A 17,518-nucleotide genomic window follows, 5' to 3' on the forward strand; every position below is an offset into this window, starting at 1 on the left:
AAAGTTATGTTAAATGACAATGTATTGTTTTGTTATTTCCGCAGCCTTGGGTTTTTGTTCCTGAGTAAACATTAACATCACTTTAAGATGGCCGGTATACAGTCTGATTCGCGAACTAGGGATTCGTCCTTCTTTTGTGTCTTTACTTTTAACTTTACTTTTCGATCTTTTATTATTCTCCAACGTCGGTGTCCGAAGTGCGGGAACGTGGCGATTGCGTGGTTACGTCATTCCCAGGATGCCTCACGACATGGCTCACTCTTCCCAGCCGCCGGGGGCAATGGAGCCGCCTGGGGCCTAAATTTCGCGGGAAGCTTTTGGCAGAGGTAAGGACAGCGGAAGTCCAAAGCACTAGCACTACTACGTGTAGAGCGGCCAGGTTAAGACCCCACCCTGCGGTCCTCCACTTAAAGGTTAGGAACTGACACTGTCTCCCCTCCCCTTAGGAACCAGCGGGAGCCCCGCCCTCAATCCCGCAAACAAGTTTCCCACAGACCACACACAGTGTAAACTAAAACCAACCCAATTTAGAGACGTTAACTTTGTCAGACACTCGGCACAACTTTTCTGGAGTGCATAATTTATTACAAGTTGTGTGTGGGGCGAGACCTCTTCCCAGTCGCGCCAGAAACAGACCGCTCTGCTAGCTGTGGGTGGGTGAAAGCTAGGAACTAGCGGTTCAGTACAGCTCGTGTACATAAGGGGGGCAGCTCACTTTAAGATACCAAAAGTCCCCCATTGAGACCATTTGCAGCGCAGGCCAGCCCCCATAGTAGAGAGTTGCGCCTTCCACACGAGAGAACCCGCAGGCAGAATGTTGAGAGCTTCCACCAGGTGCATTTTGCCCAAAGGAGAAAGATTACCGTACCATAGGATGGTCATGCAAACGAGCATTGGCAAAGCCAATACGTTTGACCTTAGCTATCTAGTGCTGCGGATATATGTATATATATATATATTTTAGTCTCTTCAAATATAAAACAGGCATTTTGGGTTAGCTAGACGTTTTGCAGTCTTACAGTTCATAGAGAAAAATCTGTTTGAAAATCAAGAATGTGCAGTGTGTTTTTGAGATAATTTATAGCACTAATGAGAGGGAACACTATTTCATTTTCGGTAACATTTTGTACGTTTTGGAACATCATAAACAAAAGTATAAATCAGATCAAGTTGACCATAAAACAGCCCCACAAACTCTAAGGGGCAAAAAATGCAAATCTGCGCCATGTCATTTCTTCAGTGGTAATGATGTCAACATGAATCAAATGAAGACCATTATGAAAGCAGCCGTGCAAATAGAAAACAATTGGTGTTGTTCTTTGGCCATACAGAATTTTATTAGACATGTTTTGACAATTTTCCTGACAAAGCTAAATCGTCAGAGAAAATGTGTGACGTTTGTGTGGGGGAGAAGGTGACCGTGTTGAATTTGATGATTAGGATAGAATTATTTAATTCTTTTTCTTTGGACTCTTGAAGTCTGAATCATACCTGACTTTTCTGCTGATGCCAGTGCATAAGGAATATATGGAATACATTACTCAACTTTTGTAAACTGTCAATTCTATCAAAGAACTTGTGTTTGTGTATATATGTGTGTGTGTATGTATGTACGTGTGTGTGTGGATCATTTTATGAAAGGTAAAAAAGTTAATCTATGAATTATATTGGTTTCTTATACATTGCATCCATACAAGTGTGTGTACTGAATCATTGATAAACCTTGCATTTAGCTTGGGCATAATACACACAGTGAAGATGTTTGCTAAAGACTAGTGTGGTAATCTGTACTGTACCTTTTAAACAGAGTAAACTGCAGTTAGACTTGAAAACCAGCATTGGCAGGGCCAACAGGTTCGGGGGGTTGGAGGGGAGCAAGCTACTTGAAAGAGGTGCAGTTGGAGGAGAGAGAATTAACCATGGGCGGGGGAGAGACCGTACAGTGCTATGCACTCTTACAAAGTTCATGGAAAAAGGTATTAAAGTGCCTGGGGAAGTGCACAGACAGTGGAAGGACACTGACCGCAAACGGGAAGCTGTGCTAGGTCCATGCTCCACAGCAGCGACAGAAGCCCCGGGAGGCCTGACCAGTAAGAAGCAGGGATTCAAGAATGACGAGGAAACCAACCAATGGTAAGTAATGGGTAGGTTCTAAGCCTGATTTTATTTTTGGTCATTTTCACCGACAGCACAGGCGAAACCTAAATAGTGCATACAGTTGTATATAAAGAAATGGGAGGTGTCTGTTTTATAGAAAAAGCAATGGCTAATCCAGTAGGTCTCTCCTATGTGAGATCTGTTGGCGTTAACAATTTAGTTTAGCCAGGTTGCAACATGGCTAACAGTAAAGACAAAAAGCTGTATGACACAGCAAGGGCTGAATGCGTCACATCACTTTATTTTCCCTATCAACATCCATGCACTGAAGATAGCGTTGCTGTACAGTATGGCTAAAAAAAATTGACAGTCAATAGATCTCACATAGGCGAGACCGGTTGACTTTTGCCAGTAATTTTCATTGAACCATCACATCTATGCCATTTAACAAGCTGCCAACATGAAAATTAATAGGATCTTAGATATGCAGGCATTGATGAGGTTTTTGCTGGTAGCTTTGCTAAAAACAGCATTAGAGGTTGAATTGTTCTAATAAATCTTATGCATGCTACTGGAATGCTATATGCATACTATAGAAAGGACCATCCTTAAGTGGTACGTATCGGTGGAGTGACACTTGTATTTAGAATGCAAAACCCTGTTCCAGATAAAGGCACATACTAAAAAATGTCCAGATGTCCTTTAATCACACCATAGTGCCTACAACTCTGTAGAATTCCTTTTGGGGTTCCTGCATTGATCTAAACAAAATCCATTAATCTGTGAATCCTCCACAACCCTCCCTTCACTTAAATGTGGGAGCTTTATGGCATATGCCATAGCTTTCCAAACTTTTCATGTGAGTGACACACCTTTTAGACAATCTTGATCGTGTGACACGCTGACACGTGCGCAGCGCGCACCACCTTAGGAGAAAATTTTGACAAAATAGTGGGCAAATGGTGCATTTTCAAGCAAATTTGAGAAAGCAGGATGGCTAATAAAGCAATTGTGAATCTCTTCTAACAAAGACAGTGACTCGCAAAACTGGGTGTAAGCAAGGTTAAGTTTGTGCCTCAAACAAGAATATAATCATGCACACATTGACACATGCCCACAACCATTGTTCATGAATAATATTGCGGAACTGGTGGCCGATTGCCACCTGCGCCCTTAGTATCGCTATAATAAAATAAACATTAAAGATAAAAAAGTCAATCTTAGAAAACATGTTTCACCTGTAGCGCATATGAATTATTTTAATGCACACCGTACCACAGAGCGGGTATCTGGGTTATGTAAACGTGTCTCTCATACCTCCCCCTCATACTTTGCTTATAGTGCTGGAGTATGTAAATGTCTCCCATACCTCCCCCTCATACTCTGCCACAAACATGCATAAATATACAAAGGATGACCGACATGTTCAAAAACAATCACATGCATAGAAATGTGACATTTCCAGACTCGCACACGCTCTCCCACACATATACACACACTCACTCACACAAAGGACTGAGGCGCCTGCATGATGAACGCAAATTCTCAGACACTCGCATACACAAAAGCTTGCACTCTCCTAGACACAAAGGGCAATTGACTAACAAACACACAATGCTGAAACTAGACAAACTCTCCGGGAGCACCCCAAAACAAAAACGGAAGCACCTGCACTTTTGACAGTACACCCTCAAGTAACTGAAACCATATCTGCCCTGCTAGATGTTTCAAATACAACTGGCTTTAAACTTGCACACAGCTGTGAAGCAAATATGCAAAGCAAATGCAGAAACCATCGCAGGCAGACAAACACACTCAACAACTCCTACACAAAGAAAAAGGTTCAGAAACAAAAAAAACAGGAAGGCAAATAAATGCAGGCTGGAAAGCCTAAACATGAATGTAAACAGACATGGTCCCAGGAGCACACAGTACAAACCGGTGCACACACACGCAGACAAACTCGGATAAGAAACAAGAACACAAAAAGAAACACAACCAAATACCACTACACCGAACAGAGGTACACGCACAGAGAGAGTAAAAATACACAAATCAGTGCCCGCACATGGGCAGATGCGCATACAAAAAACACACAATCACAGACCCACATACAGAGGCCAATGCATCCGGGCAAGTGCAGGGAATAAAGTACCTGACATAAAAATTATAGTCACAAACATGCTCAAAAACAGTTTAAGAAATGCCTGGATCAAACAAACATGAATGAGCAAAAACGAAAAAGTGTGCCACCTTGCTAACACAAACACACAACATGCTAACAACACAACATACTAACACAAAAAAACAGGTAGCGTAGGGACGTGCATGTTAAATACTACCACACCATGCCAAGAGGCAATTGGAAGCAAATCCGAAGGTACCAACTCATTGACGCACACACAACAGTATGAAAGCACATATAGGGAAAGACGCAGGGATGCGCGCACAGCCATTCATCCCGACCCCACCATCTGTGCCTGCAGCATGTGCCGGTAGACTGCAGGCAGGGTGGGGCTCCCAGAAGCCTGTCCTTGCGGTATCCTGCCACAAGGTAAGTAAATCCCCTGACAGCAGTGTCACTTAAATTATGTAACTACGCCTCCTTCCTTTCTTTTTCCTCCCTCCCTTCGTTCCACCTTTCCTTCCTTTGTTTCCTCCCATTCCTTCCACCTTTTGTTGCTTGTTTCCTCCCTTCCTTCCTTTGTTTCCTCCCTCCCTTCCTTCCACATTTTGTTACTTTCTGTTTCTTCTCCTCCTTCCATCTTTCGTTCCTTCCTTCCACCGCTCCTTCCAATATCCATTCCTTGACCCACATCCCCTATATGTTACATCATGTATGAGCAGCTATCAGAAAATCTGGTGATGGAAACTGCCCATAAACAACTCTGTGACATTTTAGTGGCACAAGGGCAATCCTTGTCTGTGGCTGATAAAGATAATAGGGGGTAGAAGGAGGGCGGGCTCATGACGCCACTGGCTGAGCAGAAGGTGCTTTATCTGCATATCGATTTGAAATGTCAGGTCTGACTCACAGAGCCAAATGGCTGGCATTTTTCATTTCAATTTTCACTTGAAAATGGCTCAATTTATGACGGCAAACTCGCTTTTGGGTTTCACAAGCGGCGAATTTGCATGCACGGATTCACATATTCGGGCAAAATATTGCCCCTGTTTGCTGAATCAGTGCGCATGAGTAAATCCTCTCCAGGGGCAGGGCGTGGGAGTTCCAGGGTGGACATGCCCATGAAAATGTAGAAAATATAGAGGAATCAGGAAATCGGAGATTTATTTCTGGCAGGGGCAGGAGTTAACCAATTTAGGTGTGACAATGAGAGGAAAAATATTTTCCCATAGGATAAACAAAAATAATAAAATGCACTTGTGCTCACGCAAACGCATTTTTGCTGCACAATTGAATAATGTGTACCATTACTCATGCAGCCCCCACTCACCCCCCCCCCGTCGTGTGTGGCAGCCCAGGGCCGCTCACAGCCGCACCCGAGCACTTCACACGTCTTTAAAGACCTTGCGCATGTTAATAGGGCTTTGTTGTTTTTCACCACTTCCAAGAGCCCCTGCAGCTCGACTCTGCCGATTCCCGGCAGAAGTCATCTCATCGCGCAACACACCTACGGTTGGGGCGCGACACAGTAATGTGTCGCGCCACACAGTTTGGAAAGCTGTGGCATATGCAATGGTGGTTGCCAAGGGCGATGCAGCTTCATCACTGCAAAGAGGCTAGAAGGAAATGGCTAATTCAGGCGTTTTTTGTTGACAGCCCTCAAGCAAATCACTGTCATTTGATAAACTCCTGTATGGCGAGGAACATCTTTTGTGGAGACACTAATGTTCTACTTGAAGACAGCTTTTCTGTGGTATGGTCCATCATCATGCTGTAAACTCCGCAGTAGCCTGCATAGATGTACTCACAGCCACACTGGCACATAAACTGATCTATGATTTGTGGAAAGGTCAAATGGGCTGGGGTGAGTCACGCGTATGTAATTAATCTGACATGAGAGACCCATCAGACTTTCACTGGCACCCGCCCGGTTGATAAACTGACTAGATTTCCATTATGCCACCATCACTTTGAATATACTGAATTATATATCTGTATTTTATGCTCTCACGAACCACCAATTGGGAAAAACCTACTTTTAAAAATACAGCAATCTTGGCATACAGACCAATATGAACGCACAATGTCAGAATGCAAAAATAAGTCTTGGATGGATTACTCACAAATGACATGGGACGACTTCAGAGCTTTACTTGAAACCCCCCCAGTTTTCACTGTCTGTGGGCTTGGGTGAGCACCGGTCCATAACTCCTGAAATATTGATGGACTTCAGTGTCCTGTGGTCTCCCTTCAGAATCGCCTTAATTTGAGTTCCATCCATAGCTTTGTACCTAATGCCTCGGAACCCACCTCAAAGTGACATAGGTGCTATTCAAATCCATAAACAGAAGAAAACAATCAGGCAAGGCACAAGTAGCGTACGTTGTGATGGATTTTTCATTGTATCTAGTTTTTCTTTCATACCAGGAACAACAAAACTACTCATACCACACTTCAAAGAAAATACCTACACTGGACAAAATACTCGGACACAGTGTTTAATTTGAGCAGGTGGAGCGCACCAGTACGAATTTTTTGGGGATTTGGACTTATTTTTCACCCTCAGACTTTGACCCAAAACTAGAGAGAAAGGCAGGTACGGGTAAAAGGAGGCGGGAGATAAACCTAGAAGAACAGTAACGAAGAAAGCAGGGAAGAAAAAAACCCTTCAAAGTGAGATAAGAGACGGAAGAGTAGGGTGGTGAATGTAAGAGAGGAGAGGTGGAATCATGACCAGATAGCCTTGATATTCGACAGACCAGACATTGAATAGCGCCGGCGGAGGGCTTCTAAGAAAAACCTTGTGTCCTGGCATTTATTCTTTTACAAATTAGCCACTGCTCACACCTCATATGTTTACAACTTGTGAGCTGGGTATTTCCATCCATCCATTTATTTAACAAGAGTGCTGGTACTTTTGTGCCAAGTAGTGTAATTGTTACAGTTTTATTTTATATGATAATGTGTATTTCAATTACATTCTTGGTCAAAATCATAATGCAAGAGTTTTGACACTGAATAGGACATCTGGAGTGTCTCTTTATCCTGATCTTTTGTCAAAAGATCAGGTTAAGACCAAAAGGGTCCAGCCCTATAGCTTCTTGCGGTGTTATCATTTTCAAGTCTACACCATTCGGGGGCGTAGCATTCTATAATGCAACACGTACAGTCGCATAGGGAACCGGCGGTGTTGGTTGCCTACTGCACCCAATTATTTAAGTTTCTTACCATGAAACTATCATATGGGCCAGTGGCACCCTTAATATGCCACAGTCACAAATGACACAATTTGTGGCACACCCGATGTGCTTACCCATTTCCAGACACATCCACTCAATGAAATAATAGAAACTCCATGAGACTGAGTCTGAACGTAACTGATTTTGATTTCCGTACGTCGCGTTCAGGTTACATGCAGGTATCTGCTCTAGGTGCACTTACCAACTGAGCTGCCGTGCTCTACCTCAGTGTTTGCTGAAGCTATATGGTGCCTCATACCAGGCGTAGACTGTAAATGGCCTTTGAGTCTTCCTGTGCTTGCCTCATCTAATGCCCATTGACACTCACTGTTCCTTTAAAACAGGAGACTGCACAGCGAAGAGTGTCTTTTTCAGTGTCGGTAAAAGTTACACTTGTGCTCATGTCCAGTGCGCCGTGGAGAAGAGAAGGCTTGAGGAAGAACAGAGTGTACAGCCGACTTCCCAGAAGAGCTCTCGCTGTGCACCCTGTCTGTGCCCCTGAATCACTTGTCCGTTCTCTGCAGCCTACGCACACATGCATATAAACACACAAACAGCCACAAACACTGCCATCCGTAAGCACACGTTACAGAGTCCGGCCGTGTGAAGAAAACACCGAACTCCGTGTCCAAACGAGAGACGCGAAATGGCTGCGGGCTCCAATCAGCCCGCGCCTTGTAAACAAACAGTAGGCACTTTGCAGTTTCCTGCCACATGCGCTTGTATAAATCACCCACACCAACGCGCACAATTTTCCCAGCACCTTTAGACCTAGGCCGGGATCATCACTTGAGTCAACTTGTACTCTTCTCTGTGCTGCTACCGTAGCTCTTACACCGAGCGTGGCTTTACTGCGAGAGGGTGCGATCACTCTTGGGTCAGTTATCAAAAATAACACATTAATAAAAGAAACGATATATGCAATACCAACAGTGCAGCAAGGTCTCCCGACTGTACCCTGAATGTAGCTGAAAGTTTACAGGCACAGCAGGGGTCTTTAATGAGGGTGCCGTTTTTCTCATTCCAAAGTAAAACAAGCCCGGGAGTGGTGCGCGCGCGCTAGTGCCCACCGCTGCAGGCGAAAAATAGTGATGTGACTTAAATGTATTGATATTACAAATAACAATGGCTTTTAATTTTTAAAATGATTAATACTTAAAGTTTATTGTAATTTAGAATGGCAATAGCTTAAATTGTGTAACTAACTTTTGTGAAGATTGTTTTATGTATTTTATTGTGACGAAAATCCAAGAACAGAAGTCAACTATTAACATCTTTTTGTGACATTTGTAATAAAGCTTGAAACATTGAGAGAACATATTTGAACTAGTTGTTGTTGAATGGTTGCACAGATTGATGCTGTGGTGGCGCTGAGTGGTGGTGTGGTGGTGACGGGTGATGCTGTGGCGTTCAGTGATGCTGTGGTAGCGCACAGTGATGTGGTGGTGGTGCTGAGTGATGCTGTGGTGATGCGATAGATAGAGGGAGGGAGGGCGATAGATAGAGGGAGGGCGATAGATAGAGGGAGGGCGATAGATAGAGGGAGGGCGATAGATAGAGGGAGGGCGATAGATAGAGGGAGGGCGATAGATAGAGGGAGGGCGATAGATAGAGGGAGGGCGATAGATAGAGGGAGGGCGATAGAGTGAGGGCTATCTATCTGAGTGAGGGCGATAGATAGCGAGGGCGATAGATAGATAGTGAGTGAGGGCGATAGATAGGTAGTGAGTGAGGGCGATAGATAGGTAGTGAGTGAGGGCGATAGATAGGTAGTGAGTGAGGGCGATAGATAGGTAGTGAGTGAGGGCGATAGATAGGTAGTGAGGGCGATAGATAGGTAGTGAGTGAGGGCGATAGATAGGTAGTGAGGGCGATAGATAGGTAGTGAGGGCGATAGATAGGTAGTGAGGGCGATAGATAGTGAGGGAGGGCGATAGATAGATAGTGAGGGAGGGCGATAGATAGATAGTGAGGGAGGGCGATAGATAGATAGTGAGGGAGGGCGATAGATAGTGAGGGAGGGCGATAGATAGTGAGGGAGGGCGATAGATAGTGAGGGAGGGCGATAGATAGAGGGAGGGCGATAGATAGAGGGAGGGCGATAGATAGAGGGAGGGCGATAGATAGAGGGAGGGCGATAGATAGATAGTGAGTGAGGGCGATAGATAGATAGAGCGAGGGCGATAGATAGATAGAGCGAGGGCGATAGATAGATAGTGAGTGAGGGCGATAGATAGATAGTGAGTGAGGGCGATAGATAGATAGTGAGTGAGGGCGATAGATAGATAGTGAGTGAGGGCGATAGATAGATAGTGAGTGAGGGCGATAGATAGATAGTGAGTGAGGGCGATAGATAGATAGTGAGTGAGGGCGATAGATAGATAGTGAGTGAGGGCGATAGATAGGTAGTGAGTGAGGGCGATAGATAGGTAGTGAGTGAGGGCGATAGATAGGGAGTGAGGGCGATAGATAGGGAGTGAGGGCGATAGATAGTGAGTGAGGGCGATAGATAGTGAGTGAGGGCGATAGATAGATAGAGTGAGGGCGATAGATAGATAGTGAGGGAGGGCGATAGATAGGTAGTGAGGGCGATAGATAGTGAGTGAGGGTGATAGATAGTGAGTGAGGGTGATAGATAGATAGCGAGGGCGATAGATAGTGAGTGAGGGCGATAGATAGATAGTGAGTGAGGGCGATAGATAGGTAGTGAGTGAGGGCGATAGATAGGTAGTGAGGGCGATAGATAGTGAGTGAGGGTGATAGATAGTGAGTGAGGGTGATAGATAGTGAGTGAGGGTGATAGATAGTGAGTGAGGGCGATAGATAGTGAGTGAGGGCGATAGATAGATAGTGAGGGAGGGCGATAGATAGATAGTGAGGGAGGGCGATAGATAGATAGTGAGGGAGGGCGATAGATAGATAGTGAGGGAGGGCGATAGATAGTGAGGGAGGGCGATAGATAGAGGGAGGGCGATAGATAGAGGGAGGGCTATCTATCTGAGTGAGGGCGATAGATAGTGAGCGAGGGCGATAGATAGATAGTGAGCGAGGGCGATAGATAGATAGTGAGTGAGGGCGATAGATAGATAGTGAGTGAGGGCGATAGATAGATAGTGAGTGAGGGCGATAGATAGATAGTGAGTGAGGGCGATAGATAGAGTGAGGGCTATCTATCTGAGTGAGGGCGATAGATAGCGAGGGCGATAGATAGCGAGGGCGATAGATAGCTAGTGAGTGAGGGCGATAGATAGATAGTGAGTGAGGGCGATAGAGTGAGGGCTATCTATCTGAGTGAGGGCGATAGATAGAGTGAGGGCTATCTATCTGAGTGAGGGCGATAGATAGTGAGTGAGGGCGATAGATAGATAGTGAGTGAGGGCGATAGATTGAGTGAGGGCGATAGATAGGGCGATAGATAGCCCTCACTCTATCTATCTATCGCCCTCACTCACTATCTATCTATCGCCCTCACTCAGATAGATAGCCCTCCCTCTATCTATCGCCCTCCCTCACTATCTATCGCCCTCCCTCACTATCTATCTATCGCCCTCCCTCACTATCTATCTATCGCCCTCCCTCACTATCTATCTATCGCCCTCACTCACTATCTATCTATCACCCTCACTCACTATCTATCGCCCTCACTCACTATCTATCTATCTATCTATCGCCCTCACTCACTATCTATCTATCACCCTCACTCACTATCTATCTATCGCCCTCACTCACTATCTATCTATCGCCCTCGCTATCTATCGCCCTCACTCAGATAGATAGCCCTCACTCTATCTATCGCCCTCACTCACTATCTATCTATCGCCCTCACTCACTATCTATCTATCGCCCTCACTCACTATCTATCTATCGCCCTCACTCACTATCTATCTATCACCCTCACTCACTATCTATCTATCACCCTCACTCACTATCTATCTATCGCCCTCACTCACTATCTATCTATCGCCCTCACTCACTATCTATCTATCGCCCTCACTCACTATCTATCTATCTATCGCCCTCGCTATCTATCGCCCTCACTCAGATAGATAGCCCTCACTCTATCTATCTATCGCCCTCACTCAGATAGATAGCCCTCACTCTATCTATCTGAGTGAGGGCGATAGATAGATAGAGTGAGGGCTATCTATCTGAGTGAGGGCGATAGATAGCGAGGGCGATAGATAGATAGTGAGTGAGGGCGATAGATAGAGTGAGGGCTATCTATCTGAGTGAGGGCGATAGATAGCGAGGGCGATAGATAGATAGTGAGTGAGGGCGATAGATAGATAGATAGTGAGTGAGGGCGATAGATAGATAGTGAGTGAGGGCGATAGATAGATAGTGAGTGAGGGCGATAGATAGATAGTGAGTGAGGGCGATAGATAGATAGATAGTGAGTGAGGGCAATAGATAGAGTGAGGGCTATCTATCTGAGTGAGGGCGATAGATAGCGAGGGCGATAGATAGATAGTGAGTGAGGGCGATAGATAGATTGAGTGAGGGCGATAGATAGATTGAGTGAGGGCGATAGATAGATAGTGAGTGAGGGCGATAGATAGATAGTGAGTGAGGGCGATAGATAGATAGTGAGTGAGGGCGATAGATAGTGAGTGAGGGCGATAGATAGATAGTGAGTGAGGGCGATAGATAGATAGTGAGTGAGGGCGATAGATAGATAGTGAGTGAGGGCGATAGATAGATAGTGAGTGAGGGCGATAGATAGATAGTGAGTGAGGGCGATAGATAGATAGTGAGTGAGGGCGATAGATAGATAGTGAGTGAGGGCGATAGATAGAGTGAGGGCTATCTATCCGAGTGAGGGCGATAGGTAGTGAGTGAGGGCGATAGGTAGTGAGTGAGGGCGATAGTGGGTGAGGGCGATAGTGGGTGAGGGCGATAGATAGTGAGGGCGATAGATAGTGAGTGAGGGCGATAGATAGTGAGTGAGGGCGATAGATAGTGAGTGAGGGCGATAGATAGTGAGTGAGTGAGGGCGATAGAGTGAGGGCTATCTATCTGAGTGAGGGCGATAGATAGCGAGGGCGATAGATAGCGAGGGCGATAGATAGATAGATAGTGAGTGAGGGCGATAGATAGATAGATAGTGAGTGAGGGCGATAGATAGAGTGAGGGCTATCTATCTGAGTGAGGGCGATAGATAGATAGTGAATGAGGGCGATAGATAGATAGTGAATGAGGGCGATAGATAGATAGTGAGTGAGGGCGATAGATAGTGAGTGAGGGCGATAGATAGATAGTGAGTGAGGGCGATAGATAGATAGTGAGTGAGGGCGATAGATAGATAGTGAGTGAGGGCGATAGATAGTGAGTGAGGGCGATAGATAGATAGTGAGTGAGGGCGATAGATAGTGAGTGAGGGCGATAGATAGATAGTGAGTGAGGGCGATAGGTAGTGAGTGAGGGCGATAGATAGGTAGTGAGTGAGGGCGATAGATAGGTAGTGAGTGAGGGCGATAGATAGGTAGTGAGTGAGGGCGATAGATAGTGAGTGAGTGAGGGCGATAGATAGTGAGTGAGTGAGGGCGATAGATAGTGAGTGAGTGAGGGCGATAGTGAGTGAGTGAGGGCGATAGATAGTGAGTGAGTGAGGGCGATAGATAGATAGATAGTGAGTGAGGGCGATAGATAGATAGTGAGTGAGGGCGATAGATAGATAGATAGTGAGTGAGGGCGATAGATAGATAGTGAGTGAGGGCGATAGATAGTGAGTGAGGGCGATAGATAGTGAGTGAGTGAGGGCGATAGATAGTGAGTGAGTGAGGGCGATAGATAGATAGATAGTGAGTGAGGGCGATAGATAGATAGATAGTGAGTGAGGGCGATAGATAGATAGATAGTGAGTGAGGGCGATAGATAGATAGATAGATAGTGAGTGAGGGCGATAGATAGATAGATAGTGAGTGAGGGCGATAGATAGATGGAGTGAGGGGCGGAAACAAGCAGCGTTGGTCAGTGACACCAAAGCCTACGCTTTCGTAGTGCTTTCCACAAGCACCAATAACATTACACAGTTAGTTCCATATTTTTTGTAATGTCCTGAGCTGCCGATTAATCTCCCTGTGTCTACAAAAACACATGAAACTGTAATTGTGTAATATAACTGATTGTGAAAAGCACTACGAAAATGAAGCAAAAAGCCTGCAGAGCCAGCTGCTGCTAATGCGAGCAGCGTGAACAGTGAGAGGACATGGCTCAGTCGCCAGCTCCTCAGACTTTGGAGCTGGGGCTCAGTGTTCGAGCCTCGGCAACGGTTCCACATCCCTTGAATAACTGTCAGCAAATCTTTGCCCTAAAATGCGCAAAAAAAAAAAATCATCTATATTGGAGAGCTGATGGGGGCCCACACAAAGCACTAATGTGTGAGGGATTGAAAGTACAAGAATAATAAATAACTGGACAGGCAAATAAGAAGTAAACCGAAAGCTTGAGCGCAGGCAGAAACCAGATCTCTGGCAAACCTCAAAGTCCCCAGGCAAAACTTTTAACGAGGCTGGGAAGGGTGGAGGGAGAGAGAAAAACACAAGCGTGGCGGAGACGCAAACAGGCTCTCGAGAGAGGACTACGGTGGGAGTGGAAGCAGGAAGGAAGGAAGAGAACAAGAAACCTGGTAGGAAAGGAGTGAGGAAGAAGGCAAAGATTGGCGGTGAAAGAGAAACTAAAGTAACAGGGTTAATCTTCTAAAACACGCTCTCGGCATTGTTGTGTGTGGCGGGGGGAGCAGCAGCCTTTGATGTCTGGTGGTGTGAGAGACAAATGTTGGTGTGCGAGGCTTCCTTTTAAGTCGGTGGGGGGGCGGGGAGCAGGGAAGCAAGCTAGTGGGAGGGAACAAGCATATGGGGTGTGAGTGAGGCCAAGCGCGCTCCTGGCGAAGCGTCACGCTTCAGTAGACAACATGCATTGGGAGGAATCCGCTTGTTCAAGAGTGTTTCCCCTACAATAGTTCAGAGCTATAAATAGCTCGACCTAAACAAGCAGCTATGTGTCCATGGATTATCACTAGGAAATATATTTTTGTTAAGCATGCCCACAGACTAGGCAATATAGTGGGGCTTGATTGCCGATACTGCAGGCATGCCCATTGAATATCTTATCTGCCCTGCTGATGCATACCCAGTCTGGTTGGAATGCTCACTTTTTGTGAACAGTTCGATTATTGAAGGCTCTGAATCCCCCCGCCCTTTTTTTGGGGGGGGGGGTAATTTTCTCTGCTACTTGATTTTTGTATGTTACAGCTACTTTATTTTAAATACTGTCAAGAGGAGGGGATTATTCTGTGTCAATTTTTTTTCTTCTTCAGAAATTGGTTTGAAACAGCTCTTTAAAAGTAGATTATGCTGAACAGACTGCAACCTTCACAATGTTTAGTCTTCCCAGTCATGGAGTTTGTGCTTCTTGCTTCTTGGATCAAGTGAGCACCTGATCTGTTAATATTTGTACTTGCCTCCATCAGAAGTAATCGCACCCTGGTGACCAAAGTAGGAAAAGAAACAAGATGAAATGGTTTCCAGAAAGATACTAATAACTGTCTCCCCTCTGTATAAAGTTCATACTTCATTACTCTTCTAGCATTCGACTACAGACAAGTGACGCTTCTCTGGAAGGGTAGGAAACTCCTTTGAGCCTGCTGTCTTTCAACATAGTAAAGCATTAATTCTTGCTGCGAGTCAGATACTTCACCTCAAATTAGCTGCAAGGAGCTCCAGGCCGTTGATGGGCAACTATAATTTGTCATTTGACCATTTTCCCAGTACACAGATCTCTGCACCTGGCTTTTCATCCCCGTTTTATAGCATCCTATTATTTGACAAGATCTAAGAAGTTTTTGAAGATGGCTCGGCTATTCTAGGTTTCTAAATGTTACATGTCCAACTGTACCTCTAGCATGACTTTCCTCAATGAGAGCAATGTGTATGAATAAGAAAGATCTTTGTGAAAATGGTAATTTTTAAGCAATTGGCGGACACTGCAACATTGGCAACCTAGTAAAATATACTGGATAGAAAATGCCAAAAGTCCTACAATTCTTGACAGGGTATCCGAGGAAAGCTGTGCTAGGTCCATTCTCCACAGCAGGGACAGAAGCCCCTGGAGGAAGTGGGAGGCCAAGAGCGATGCAACCTCATTACTGCAAAGAGGCTAGAAAGAAATGGGTGAATTCAAGCGTTTTGTGTGGATGTTTTTGTTTTCACACAGTCAACGATTCCTTTTTAGGTCTCGGCTAGCGTAGGCTGCGCATGCGCAGTCTCGCTGGCGAGATCTTATGTCTCCAGAGTAGCGAGGTTTAAACCAGCCTCTCTTCTCCATTGGCTGGCTCCCTAAACGACGGCCAGCCATTGGAGAAGAGATGTCGATGACGTCATTTGTTGTAGCTAAGCCCCGTCAGTTTCGGATTAAGGGGCGTGTTTTTTGCGTTTCTTTCTCTCCTCGAAAAATACGCCCCCCCAGTCTGCAAAGGACGGGGCTTAGCTTCAAAAAATGGCGAGCGCTTGTTTATGTTGAAAAACACTGGCAGGGATGTGTATGGAAACTAGTAAGTTGTATTTAAAAATAATTGCGCAGAAAGTCTTCTGAAAGTCAGTTCTTAGAAAGATTCTGAAATACGTTGTTAAAATTGTACTCTAACGGTTCTCTCGAATAACCGGGTAACAGCCAGGAAATGTCTTATTTACCGTAGGGAAAGTCCGTCATCCCAATCAAAGTATTGGGGGAGCATTTATTGGTTAGAAGAGTTCTTCCGAATGTCCATTGGATATTGCTCTTCAGAAAAAATACAGGGGCTTAGGAAATGTCTGCTTGTTATTCATTGGTCATGGCTGGCTTTCAGAGGGGCGTACGTGCCCCCTGCAAAGAGTTTGCGTTGCTGGTCCGAGGGAGCTGGAAGATCCTGATGACCCTCGTGAAGCGAAGCTAGATCGGTGAGCAGCCTTGTAATCAAAGCGGCCTTAGCCTGATTGGACTCCGCCCAGCAGCAGCGCATGAGGTGCTCTTCGCCACAGAGATCCATCCGGACCATACATTTTTCGGACGCGCATCATCTCTTCCACTTTCACTCTGGGGAATGGGCCGACGCCACGCCCTGTACCCGGCTGATGCTCTGCCCATCCTTAACTATTTGTCCGCTGCCACGGGAACGTTCCCCTGTCCGGACTCGCACCAGCGCGGTGAGTGCAAACTACAATGCAGTCCAACGAGCTGCGCGGTGTGTCCGGGCTCCCGCATCCCTTCGTGGCAGGGCTGGGCATGGATGGGCGTGATTTACACCCGCTATAGGGTAGGTCTTGCTTCAGACCCCGCTCTTTAAGTGCACTGGAAACGAGAGGACATTTAAGTCTACATCTTGGGAACCTCACGCTTTCCTTAAGTGCCGTCTCCTGTTTTGTTCCTCTCGGACAGCAGATGAGAACAAAGTATTGGGGGGACCTACATTTGTTACTCCGCTGTGGGATTATTTTTCAAATAACACGAATCGTAAAGATAGTGCTGTGGGTAGGTGTGGTGTGGTGTGACTTTCTATTGTAGTACGTCTGGCTTACTCTAGAATTACAAGAGAAAGTCAGGATTACAGTTTACTCCTGAACCTGGATGTGGAAGAATGGGGGTGAATGTAAGCCAGCCTCATAGGCCCTGGAAGTAGGGGCACATGGTGCTGCTGAACCCCAAAAGAAATATGCTGGAGTTACGATGGTGAATGAAGAATAAAGAGTCCTTTAAATTTAGTTTTTATCTTGTTATATTTGCCGTCAGTTCAAATGGAAAGCCAAGTCGTATGTCAAATTGCTGCACTTTGTTTAACATGGACATTAGTGCTTCCTTTTCTCTAAAGTAAAAGGATTTTTTAAAGCGAGCTATTTGACAGTCATGATAAGGCGCAAGGAGTGTGAAAGGAAAGGCTGCAGGCTGTCTTTTGTATTCTAGCACACATTATTTAAATACTTGTAACTGAACTGTGCAAATATTTAAAATATATCCCCAGTTAACAAAGCACAGGATGCACGTTTTTCTGTTCTGAAGTGTGATGGAAACAGATTTTAATAGG

The 17,518-nt window shown here is 45.4% G+C and overlaps 1 protein-coding gene across 1 annotated transcript in view; it reads left to right on the forward strand.

The window, feature by feature from the left end:
* Positions 1-208: 208 nt before the first annotated feature.
* PLAGL2 (PLAG1 like zinc finger 2) overlaps positions 209-17,518 on the forward strand; it is a 56,915-nt gene continuing 39,605 nt past the window's right edge. The window contains exon 1 of the mRNA XM_078651777.1: positions 209-326. The gene's annotated coding sequence lies outside the window, so the exon portion shown is untranslated. The remainder of the gene's footprint in view (positions 327-17,518) is intronic.

Source organism: Lissotriton helveticus, chromosome 7, assembly GCF_964261635.1.
Source record: "Lissotriton helveticus chromosome 7, aLisHel1.1, whole genome shotgun sequence".
In the NCBI taxonomy this organism is placed as follows: Eukaryota; Metazoa; Chordata; class Amphibia; order Caudata; family Salamandridae; genus Lissotriton; species Lissotriton helveticus.